This window comes from Lissotriton helveticus, chromosome 3_2 (assembly GCF_964261635.1).
Source record: "Lissotriton helveticus chromosome 3_2, aLisHel1.1, whole genome shotgun sequence".
In the NCBI taxonomy this organism is placed as follows: Eukaryota; Metazoa; Chordata; class Amphibia; order Caudata; family Salamandridae; genus Lissotriton; species Lissotriton helveticus.
Genome location: NC_136062.1, coordinates 392,252,965 through 392,264,504, shown reverse-complemented (window position 1 = coordinate 392,264,504; position 11,540 = coordinate 392,252,965).

Here is an 11,540-nt window from a genome sequence, read left to right as displayed (position 1 = left end):
GCAATAGAGGCCTTGCCTAATGTGCAAGGCAGTGTTAAGCCAATTAACGTGGCTTTACGCTGCCTTGTACAAAAGAAACCCTGTCATGCTATTTTTAGCGCGAGAGGGGCATGCAGTGGATGTTGTGGTGGTCGTCTTAAGTTGGCGAAATGAGGAGAAATGTATTATTTCTGCTTTTTTTGCTTTTTCCATGTAAGCTGCCTTGTGCAGCACACATCGAAAAAGCAAAATGCCATGGTGTGTTATGTACAGTAAGGTGTCCCTTCCTGTACGTAAACAACCGTTTAAAAAAAAAGCAATTTTGTTACTGTCATGTATGCTGCATGTAACAGCACACATGTAAGTTACTAAAAGGCCTTTTAGGTTTGTTTATGTGCAGGTAGGGACACCTTCCTACACATAAACTATACTACCCTGCACGCAGACACCCTTGCACTCTGGTGCAAGGGTGCCTACGTTGGCGCTAAGTTGTTAAACTTCGCGCCATCGCAGGGGGAAACGCAAGTATATATGGTGCAGCTCTGCGTATCCGAAGTGGAGGAGCGTGTCAGTAAGCCCAGGCGGCTAATGACGTGCTCCGCCACTTCATTGTACATACCCACCCCCCCCCGGTTCCCTGATATAAGCGGCTGCCTGCTCCCGCCCATTTTCTCCCCCAACTTATTGTCATTTTTTAGCACTGCCTCCAAACTTATTAGCTGGATTATTTGGAAACATGCTGACATATATTTGACATACATGTGCTGGGCACTGTTTCTTGCCTCGGTAGGCGTACAAACATGTTACCCTTTGTCAATAAGCTCCAGTCACCTCATAGGCCTCTTCTCTGAAAATGGGGGCTGAGCAGCTGCTATTTTTACACAACTCCCAACTCCCTTACAAAACAGCAGAGTAGCCCTGGACAGATCTAATATGGTGCAACCCTGACATACAGGTGTCAACAGATCTGATTCCAAGACAGGAAGGGCAAATGAGAGCAGTACAATGCCAAGATGTTTTAGTGTTTTTCTGACAGAAAATAAGAAGCTGACATTCTAGAAGGAATAAAAGAAATCCACGTTGGACTCGCCCTACCAGCCTTGTTGTGAAAGTGGTGAATTTGGCTTAAGGGGGGTGGTTGCTGTTCATTATAAGGCTTTGACATGTAACTAATTTAGAGTAGAGTAGTAATAATCTTTATTCGGTAAAAAATTGTTCACCATAAAAGAGTACATATACACAATAAATATACAGTTCCCCACTAAAAACAATGATAAAATATAGCAGCATAATAATATAACCTGAGATGAGGCATACTCAACAGTCAATAGATTATTTGGGGTATCTTCAGTTACATACATCAATCATTAGGTAACCTAGAATACAACTTCAATAACCGTGAGCGCGTCAGCCAAACACTACTCAAAAATGTTGCCACCCCGCATATCATAACAGTGGATGGTGAATCGGTAGAGAGTACACGTAAGGCCAGTCTATGACACCTCAACCCCAACTCCCTACATACAGGTTTCAGCCAGATTTTCCGGGCCGCTTTGTAGGCGGGACAAGCAAAAAATAGATGAGCCACAGTCTCCTTAGGTGCTGCACAGCCTGGGCACGAACGCAAGGGGGCACCAGATTTGGACCACCTCATGGTAAAATCATGCACCGGGAGGGTCCCGTACCTTAGTTTTAAATATAGCGCTCTGTCCAGAGGTTTGGTTATCAGGTCAAGGAAAGGTTCCAGTTTTCTCACCCATTTGATTTCCAAAAACCGATCAGTAAGTGAACCCCCAACCGAACCACGTAGTGCCTCACCCTGTACCCAATCCCAGTATAGCTTCTTGATCACTAGTTTGGGCGGCGGCATTTGTGACTCCCATGCATCTCTTAGACCTAGTTTGAAAACCAGGTCTCTCACATTGTTCAGCCATCCAATTTTATTGCCAGTGTCGAGCAGTAGAAGGTCATCCAACCCTTCAGCATATTTAGCAAGCTCCTCAGTCCTTCTTTAGCGGGCCCAGAAGAGCAATTGGGGGAAACTTACCAAATCCTTAAGGGCTCGTCTACCCAAGTCTAGTCGCAGGGGAATCAGCGGAGTAGAGGTGGGAAGAGCCACCACCTCCCTCAAGAACTTATTTTCTGCTATGGAAAGTTCAGAAACATTTTCGAACCCCCAGAGCTCAGAGCCATATATTGCCGCCGGGAGTATCTGGCCATCATAAATCGCCAAAGCCGGGGAGACAGGTTTGCTGGTTGACTCACGAAGCTCCCTCAGGGTCACCCCAGATACTCTTTTGTGACTGAGTAACATTTTGGCCAGATGGTCCTTCCAAGTCATTCGACTATTTATCCGAACTCCTAGGTAGTCGAATGAGTCGACCATCTCCAGGGGGGCCCCATTAAGCGAAAAGTTATTTTTAAATCTTTTGGAAGGTGAGAATGCCATCAATTTAGTTTTCGAGGTGTTGATGATTAAGCCTCTGTTAGTGCAGAAGGAGCTAAATCGATTCAAGAGTTTTTGCAGACCCACTGGGGATTTGGAGATCAATAAGGTGTCGTCGGCGAAGAGTAGAGTGGGGATTCTTTCCCCCGCCAGGGATGGGGCGTCCGACTCTTCCCCTTTCAGATGGTCCACCACTCCATTCACAAACAGGGAAAAAAGAGTCGGGCCATGACACAGCCCTGGCGTACTCCCCTCCTCACAGGGACCCTATCTGTTAACTGGCCTTGGGTACCCCATCTGATCCTCGCATAATTCCCCTCGTGGAGCTTTACAATTAAACTCAACAGTCTACCGGGGAATACCATCCCTCCTAGGATCTCCCACAATTTAACACGAGGGACCAGGTCAAAAGCCGTTTTAAGATCTATGAAGGCCATATATAAACTGCCTTTTTTGATGGTAACTGTCTTCCAATAGATAACAAAAAAGCGAAAGACCTGGTCCATCGTGCCTACCTTTCTTCGGAATCCTGCTTGGAAATGGGAGAGGATGCCAGCCTCCTCCATCCAATCGCCAACCCTTGAGATAATGACCCTGCCAACCACTTTCTGGATTACATCTATCAGACTGATAGGTCTGTAGTTGGCAGGGTCATCTCTTGCCCCCTTCTTAAACACTGTTACCACCTCAGCCCCCTTCCAAGAATCTGGGGCAGGATGTCCCCTTACAATCAAATTCATTATTGTGGCAATTAGATTGGCCCAGGCCCGAGGTTCCGCAATCAGGAGGTCCCCAGGGACCAATAGCCACTACAACTTCAGTGGTCGTAAATGGGAGATCGTCCACCCCTGTGGGATCCCCATCACCAGAACTGCCTACCCAGTGGCTATTTATATCCTCATTGCCGCCATATAAGGCTAAAAAGTGATTAAACCATTGCTGGCTAGTTATGTGAGCTGCTAATGGTTGCGATCTCCCTTGCCTAGCTCTGTTAATTAAGTCCCAAAAAAGGTTCGAGTTCCTCCTGCTCACGGCGTTAGTTAGGTCTTGACAATGCTGTTCCTCCCATTCGCGTTTAGCCAGCGCTAATACTTTCAAGTAATCCTTCCTAGCCGCTCTAACTAGCAAAGGGTCCCTTGAAAGTAGGGCTTCTGTCAAGTTTTTCCTTTTGCCCTTGCACTGGTCCGAATACCAAGGTTTATTTGAGATGGGGGGTGTGATGTTTTTCCTAAGGCTTTTCCCTTTGGAGGTAAAGAAGTGACTTACTTGCTCTATTGTGGCTTTATAGACTGAGTCAAGGGAAATGTGAGGGTTCATGCTAATCTGGTTTTCACAATCCCAAACCTCCAGATCCGAATACAGGCCCTCCACAAGGGATTTAATGGTCCCTATATCGTCCTCGTTCAGGTTTGCCTTATCCCATTTCAATCTGCGGTTATTGTTGTATGGGATAATCTCTTTAGTCATCTTTGCAGGGGCATTCACCCTCCTATCTTTAGAGATACCCCACTTAAACTTACTACACAAGGGGTTATGGTCGCTATCCTGACTTGGCAGCACCTCCATATCTATTAAGTCAGCCCACAAACTAACATCCATTAGGATGTAGTCAATTCGGGACGGCCCAGTGAGCCTATTAAAGGTCAGTGCACCTGCCCGGTCGGACGTAGTCCTACCGTTAAGGGCTCTTAGCTTATGATCCCTAGTAAGTGCATTGATTTGGATTGCCCTAGCAGACCATTTTCTAATATGGGACAGGGACAGAGTTGGGATAGACCATTTCGAATCTTCATCTTCAATACTCAGGGGATCGTCTCCGAGGAGGGGTTCAAACGTACAATTGAAATCCCCCCCCACAATGATTTTCGCTGCAGGAGGGCAATTAGCTAAGGCTGAATCCAAGGATGATAAGGTTGATGAGGTAGTATCCCCTGGTGCCCCTCGGGCATACACGTTGAATAAATCAAGCCTACATCCCTCGGTGTGGCCCCTGGAAGAAAGGTGAAGTATGTCACAACACTCCGAGTCGTGGCTGGTCACATCCCAGTCTAGATCAATTTTTATCCAGACCGTGAGGCCTCCCGCCGGTCTGCCCTTCCCTCTGCTTACTGCTGGGGAAAAGTAGGTGGTGTAACCCGGTTTGTTTATAGGTAGCAGGCTCCAGGTTTCCTGAAACAGGCAAACATCGAACTTCTCGATGAATATATGCCATTCCAGTATATCCAACTTCCTTTTTAACCCCGCTACATTCCAAGATAACAGGTTTATTACCCGTCGACCCTTGGGTACTTTAGAATGAACCCCCTTACTCCCCCCATCATTACCCACCATGGTCGTGCAGCTATCCACCTCCCGAATAGAAGATTTAGGGTATACAGGGCAGCTAACCCCGCTGACCACACTCACGGCTACCAATGGAGCCTCAATAGTGTTGGTGGTGGCGGCGGTTTGAACTACAGGGAATCCTTCCTGCCATGTATCTATACTGCCACCTGATTGCGGAGCCTCCACACCTAACTGACTAGGTCTCTCCCCCCTAGACTGTGAACATCAATTGCAGTCTTCCAGCCCGAAGAGATGCGAAAACCGATTATAAGTGTCCAGAGGAGTAAAGGGTCTTAGATGTTCCATCCTAGTGTCTTGGTTCATTGTATGTCTGTGGGGCACTGTAATCCAGGCAGAGTGGTCAACAGCCAGGGCAGAGTACTGCCCATGCTGAGAGTAAATGTTACTGTATGGCAAGGGAGGGGATGGTCTATAACAGTGGAACTTGTTCTGGAATTTAAGAGGAAAGGCCTCAGACCTGGGATAAAAATAAGTTAGCGCCCGAGGGATGATACGTGTGTCCCCATTTCCAGGTGGCCAGTTTATGATGTAATCTACTGCCCGAGGATCTCTAAAGTTAACCACCACTAAGTCCCCATCGATATCTTTGCGTCTGCTACCCAGCCAATTAATCCGCCTGACATGGACTATATCCCCATCTATATTATGTGCTATGGGCCTATATCTCCTCAACCAGTGCGTGATTTTATTTTTTAATTCAGCATATCCCTCCTTCTTGCTTTCTGCTAACGGTGGGACCCCGGTCAAAACTACCACAAAGGGCACTGCTTCTGGGGGAATTTCCACTTGGGGCACCTTTTTCCGTGGGTCTCTAATATATCTACCTTCCCCATGAACGTCCCGTTTATTACTTGTGGGGGATTTTAACACTGGCCTCTTAGGGTCACCGCCCGTTTCAGTTACTAGGGTATTTGAGTGTTTAGGAGGGGGTTGGTTTTGGGAGCCGAGGTCAGCCCTACCCTGGGGCTGTGACTTCTGATTAGTCGGCTGGGGTGGGGCGATTGGGGTATTAGCAACATTGTTAGCGGGTAACCTAACTGAAGGTGTAGGGTGCACCCCCCCGCTCCCCTGGGCTTTGGTTAAAGTGACCATACTATTTATAGCCGTCTCCAGGATTGTTAGTCTAATTTCTACCTTTTTAATTGTCTCATTAATAGGTAAGAGGAGAGATCTTAATAGAAATTCCAAGTTCCCCATTAATGAGGGGGGAGATGGGATATCTAGTGCTACAACCCCAACATTACTCTCTGAATCCACAGCCTGTGTAACTACTTCAGGTGATCTGGTTTTTGGCGGTGGTACTTCAGCTAGTGGAAAATCTGGCCCCTCTGCTAGAACACTCTCATTTGTAATGGGAGTTCTTAACCCTTTACCAAAGTCCGAATGCGAGATTTTAGCTTTACCTTGGGCCGCCCTTGATTTCCTCCTTTTTTTACTTGGTGGTGGGCGGTGAATCTGGGCAACAACTAATTGCTTGGGTTCCGTCTTCCTAGGCTTGGCCGTAACAATGCTACGGCCAGGACTAGGAGTAGGGGAAACAATTACAATATGTTCCAAGGGCGAGCGGGGTGTGGGTGTGCAATCACGCAGCAGAATGGGAACACCTTCTTGGCTAGCATTTTCCCCACTCATGTCTAAGAAACCTCCCTCCCGGGTCATTTTCTCCCCCAACTTATTGTCATTTTTTAGCACTGCCTCCAAACTTATTAGCTGGATTATTTGGAAACATGCTGACATATATTTGACATACATGTGCTGGGCACTGTTTCTTGCCTCGGTAGGCGTACAAACATGTTACCCTTTGTCAATAAGCTCCAGTCACCTCATAGGCCTCTTCTCTGAAAATGGGGGCTGAGCAGCTGCTATTTTTACACAACTCCCAACTCCCTTACAAAACAGCAGAGTAGCCCTGGACAGATCTAATATGGTGCAACCCTGACATACAGGTGTCAACAGATCTGATTCCAAGACAGGAAGGGCAAATGAGAGCAATACAATGCCAAGATGTTTTAGTGTTTTTCTGACAGAAAATAAGAAGCTGACATTCTAGAAGGAATTAAAGAAATCCTCGTTGGACTCGCCCTACCAGCCTTGTTGTGAAAGTGGTGAATTTGGCTTAAGGGGGGTGGTTGCTGTTCATTATAAGGCTTTGACATGTAACTAATTTAATTATGGGATCCCTGTTTACCACTAATTTTGGCAAACACAGCCACTATTTCCCTTTCCTTGCCACATAATTCTGTCAACTGTGTCGCATAATTTGGTTCTCCTTTGCTGCATAATTCCAGCGGCACAGACTACATGGGACCAGGAGGAGAATGCACACAGATCACTCCCCCTCTTTAACTTACTTATGTAACCTAGCTCCGACACGACTCTGTAAAAGAGATGCTACTCATCATGATTTCAAGGTATATTACTTTAATCTGTTCCGCTTGAGAAATAAGCTGTCAAGTAAGTATAAACAGATGTGCAAGTGAGGAATACATTCAGGATTTCTTTTGAGCTTTTAAATAACAGAGGTACGAAGATCCAAAACTACCAAAGAAAGTGATTTACTTTTTTCGTTCTTAGAACTGCTTTCTTTTATCAAAAATATGATTTTCAAGTTTATGACTTCAAAGTAGTGTAGAAAACGTATGATCTGAAGGATATTTTCAATTAACATGTTCCTTGACACCAAGTTTTTCAATCTGGTTATTTGTTCTCAGTGAGGTTTAAAGTCACCCCTACTAGTCACAGATAATTTTGTTAGAAGCTATAGTGACTGCTCATCTGAACATTCTCTCCAGAGAGGCATTATGGGGGTCACATTGCATGAAATGAAATAGTATAATAAATGGCTGCATTGTAATCATTTTAGGATTGCTTTATTAGTTTAATTAAAAGCTTCAGGAGTTAAGAATTGAGTCATATAGTTAGTGACCTTTCTTGACTCAAGTTTGACGTAATGCAATCAAGCAAAATGCATACAGAGTGCATTCGAGAAACTGACTGCAGTGATGAATGGCTTGTCCTGCTAGTGCAATGAGTTGTGTAGAAGGCCTCCCGGTAGAGAGAGATAGCACTTCAGGATAAATGTGCCACTGTGTGCTGCTACTTCTCAAACAGGTCCCAAATATGTACATTTTAGAGAAATCTGTGACATTAGAATGTATCATTCAAGTTTTGGAAAAAATATATATTCTATATATAAAAAGCAAATTGAGCAACTAGACTAGACTAGACTAGACTAAACAGACAGACAGACAGACAGACAGACAGACAGACAGACAGACAGACAGACAGATAGATAGATAGATAGATAGATAGAGATGATTGAATTGACCCAAGAATGTAGAAACATGCTGTTGAATAAGTGATATAGAGCACCGATAAAGACCACTGATATTGCCTAAGGAAAATGTTTGCAATCTAGATAATTGAGTATTCTGACACAAAGTGTATGAGGTATTCCTATGAGTCAATTCAGAGTCAACACTTCGACCATTAAGTTTGCAGGCCTCATCAAGACATTTACTATCTGTCTATGCATCTAGGAGGAGATAGAAGGGCCTTAATCATCTATACCCATGAGTACTCATTGAATGAGTATGGTATTGAGTACTGTGGCATACCTGAGTTTGTATTCCCTGAGACATCACACCAGATCAAGGATACAATCTTGTATCTACTTTGTCTTGTGAATGAATCACTGCAATAAAACCAGCAATTAGTGTTGAACTATCCGCCAGCTCTGGGATCTATTAGAGACAGCAGAGCTCGATGATGGGAGTAATCAGAGTGGATTCCTGACCACATCAAACCAATGTGAGGAGAATGCAATTAATATCTCCAAAACAGATCAGCGCATAGTGTACTCGTCAAGCGTGACCATAATTTGTCGCAACCCCTTGTTTAACAGCCACCAAGCATGCCATCACCCAGACATTCAAGCCATTGTTCTTAGCTAATTAGTTGTGTGAAAAACAATGCGGTGTAAAATCCTGTGTCTTACAGAACAAAGTAGAGTGATCACCCGTTTCTCTCCCATCAATGACAAATCTAAGTAGATGTTCCTGTTCACATAACAGCATCGGTGCTACACCCATGGCGCAACCACGAGAAACCGACCTCCAAGTGCCACTGCCTTGTTGAAGGAACATTCAGTGTGAGCACAAATGTATGTGTAGTTGCCTCTTTTCTGGAAATTCATCATGTGAGCAAAATCTAAGGTGTGTGTAAAGGAAATTCATAACTAAATAGTTTTGTACCAATGTAGCAAACTACCTATTGTATGCCAGCCCTTGTTACTTAGGGAATATCACAGACTATAGAATACGCCTGTACACAAAGCTACATGTGGATCCAAACTAACTTGTATAACTCATGCGCGAAGGTAAATATAACTCGTGTTGACACCATGTGCAGTGTTGCCATCAATGGTGTTGCAGTGATGTTATCAATCATGTAATAGAATATGTCATAAGTGGTGTAATAGATGGGGAAATTAGCAGGGCATGGCAAGGGCACGAGTTATAGTTTCTTTAGAGCACGAGTTTCATTGAAAAAACACAGTTTAAGTGATGTTATAGTTAGGTAAAAATGTCAGTGCCAACTTACTATTTACAAAGTAGAAAAAACACTGAAATTCACCAGTTATAGTTATCTCTAGTAACTACAGAGATAACTATAACTGGTGAATTTCAGTGTTTTTTCTACTTTAAATAGTAAGTTGGCACTGACATTTTTACCTAACTATAACATAACTTACATTTTGTTTTTTCAATGAAACAAAGAAATATTTTATTACCATATGTGAAGCCAACCCCACCACCACACACAGCCTAAGACTGCGCTCTCACTCCCCTCTAAAAAAAAAAGAAGCCCTGGGGATGAGGTTCCTGCGGCTAATACTAACTTGGGGTCGGGCCATGTGCCCACCTCCACTTTGTTAATAAAAATTGTTCCTGGAGATGAGGTCCCCTGACCCATGCACCCCCATCCTTTTCTTAATAAATTGGGCCTGGGGGATGAGGTTCCAGGGAACTAAATAGCCTCAGGCAGTGGGGCCCCACTAATGGCCCCTACCTAATCATTGATTAAAAAAACTGGTGAACCGCCATTTTCTTCCTTTTTTTGCCGCAATTCTACTAGTGATTGTTCCTGAGGAAATGTATTAGTTTTTGTGGTCAGACGTCAAAGCTCCAAAACTAACTAGATTTATTTCTGTTTACTATATTAAACTGCTGTACTTACAAAACTGTTTAATAAAGTCATTTTTCTCCTTGAAGTTACAGCACTGACTGGACTCTCATGTTAGTAACTCTCCAACTTCTAGAGTAAGCATTCACTGCTTAACCTTGCTACTGTGTGAGAGTCAAAAATCTGTCACAGATCTGCCATCTGCTTACAGTCCACCACTACAAACTATTATCCTAGATGGTTGTAATATTCAAATGTCAATAACTTTGCCTCCCCTGCAAATCTATTCTTGAAACTCCACCAGGACCAAAACACAGCCATGAGCATCATGTATAAACCAACAGAATACAACTTTTCAGGCCAAACATGGAACTCCTCCTCCAGTGGAAAACACGAACATCTTGTTGAATTCAGCGGCCTCCCCACTTGCAGTCACCAGGAACTCCTTCCACCTTAATTATTTTACCCTCTCGCCTGCCTACTCATCACAAATGTCTTATCTCCCTTTTGAAAGGCAATGCCCACATTACAATATCCATGCCTATTACTGGTTACTTCTGCCGGTAGAATTTGTCTTTCCTTGTTTATTGCTTGCTGCACATAGAAACAGTGGAACTGGCACGTTTTAATACATTACAGATAATTACCAAGACAATACAGGACCATGCAATACAATGCTACACAATCCAGTATAATTGAATGCCAAAAGGCAGCAATTATCCAAAAGGAGTTTAATTGTGTTGAGACCCTAGGCCCCTGGAACACTGTGGTAAATGGCAATATCCACCAGGATTCTAGCTAGCAACTAATGATTACTCTCGGATCATCAGTAAAGTCATCACTAGTCCCATACAAAACTAAATGCCCTGAGCCAGGACCACAACCTGCTATGTGTACCTGCCCCGTAATGGTTCCAATAGAAAGCAAGCTTGTGGAACATACCCTGCCTGACCCACACCCAATCGGGACTCCAACCGGTGTATAAGAACGATGGACGGAGATATGTCTGTTCAGCAATGGGCCAAAAGAGACACCCCTCATTGGATCAATAAGTTGAACCAATAGTCACAGCTGCTGCCAATATGCTGTGGTGGCTGGCAGGGCAGCACCAGCGGCTTTGAAGGGGGGGAGATTGAATTAAAAAAATAAACCTAAAAAAACGTAGTTGATCCTGCCTCACGCTTCGGTCTCCCTGAGCTCTCCTGCGACTCCCGACAGTTCTAGGGGCAGACTGCGCAACTAATCCAGATGCTGCTCTCATACATGAGAGCAGCACCGGGATTGGCCTGAGCAGACTTCTTTGGCACTCCACTCAGGCACAGGGAGTCTCTGCCGTTTCTCCACCCATATGTAGAATGCAACTGAGTAGAGATACCTAACTACGCATGTCTGTTTGGCAGGACTAAGACAGCCGGCCAAACAGACATGTGCACTTAGAAGTGCACCAACCACTGCTTTTTGTGACCACCGCCCCGCCCTACCCTACACATGCTGACTCTGCCAGCAGCTTAAAAATATAACGATAATAAAATATTGTTTTATTTTTCAGCTGCTGGCTCTGAGTCAGTGGGGCGACGCAGAGCCA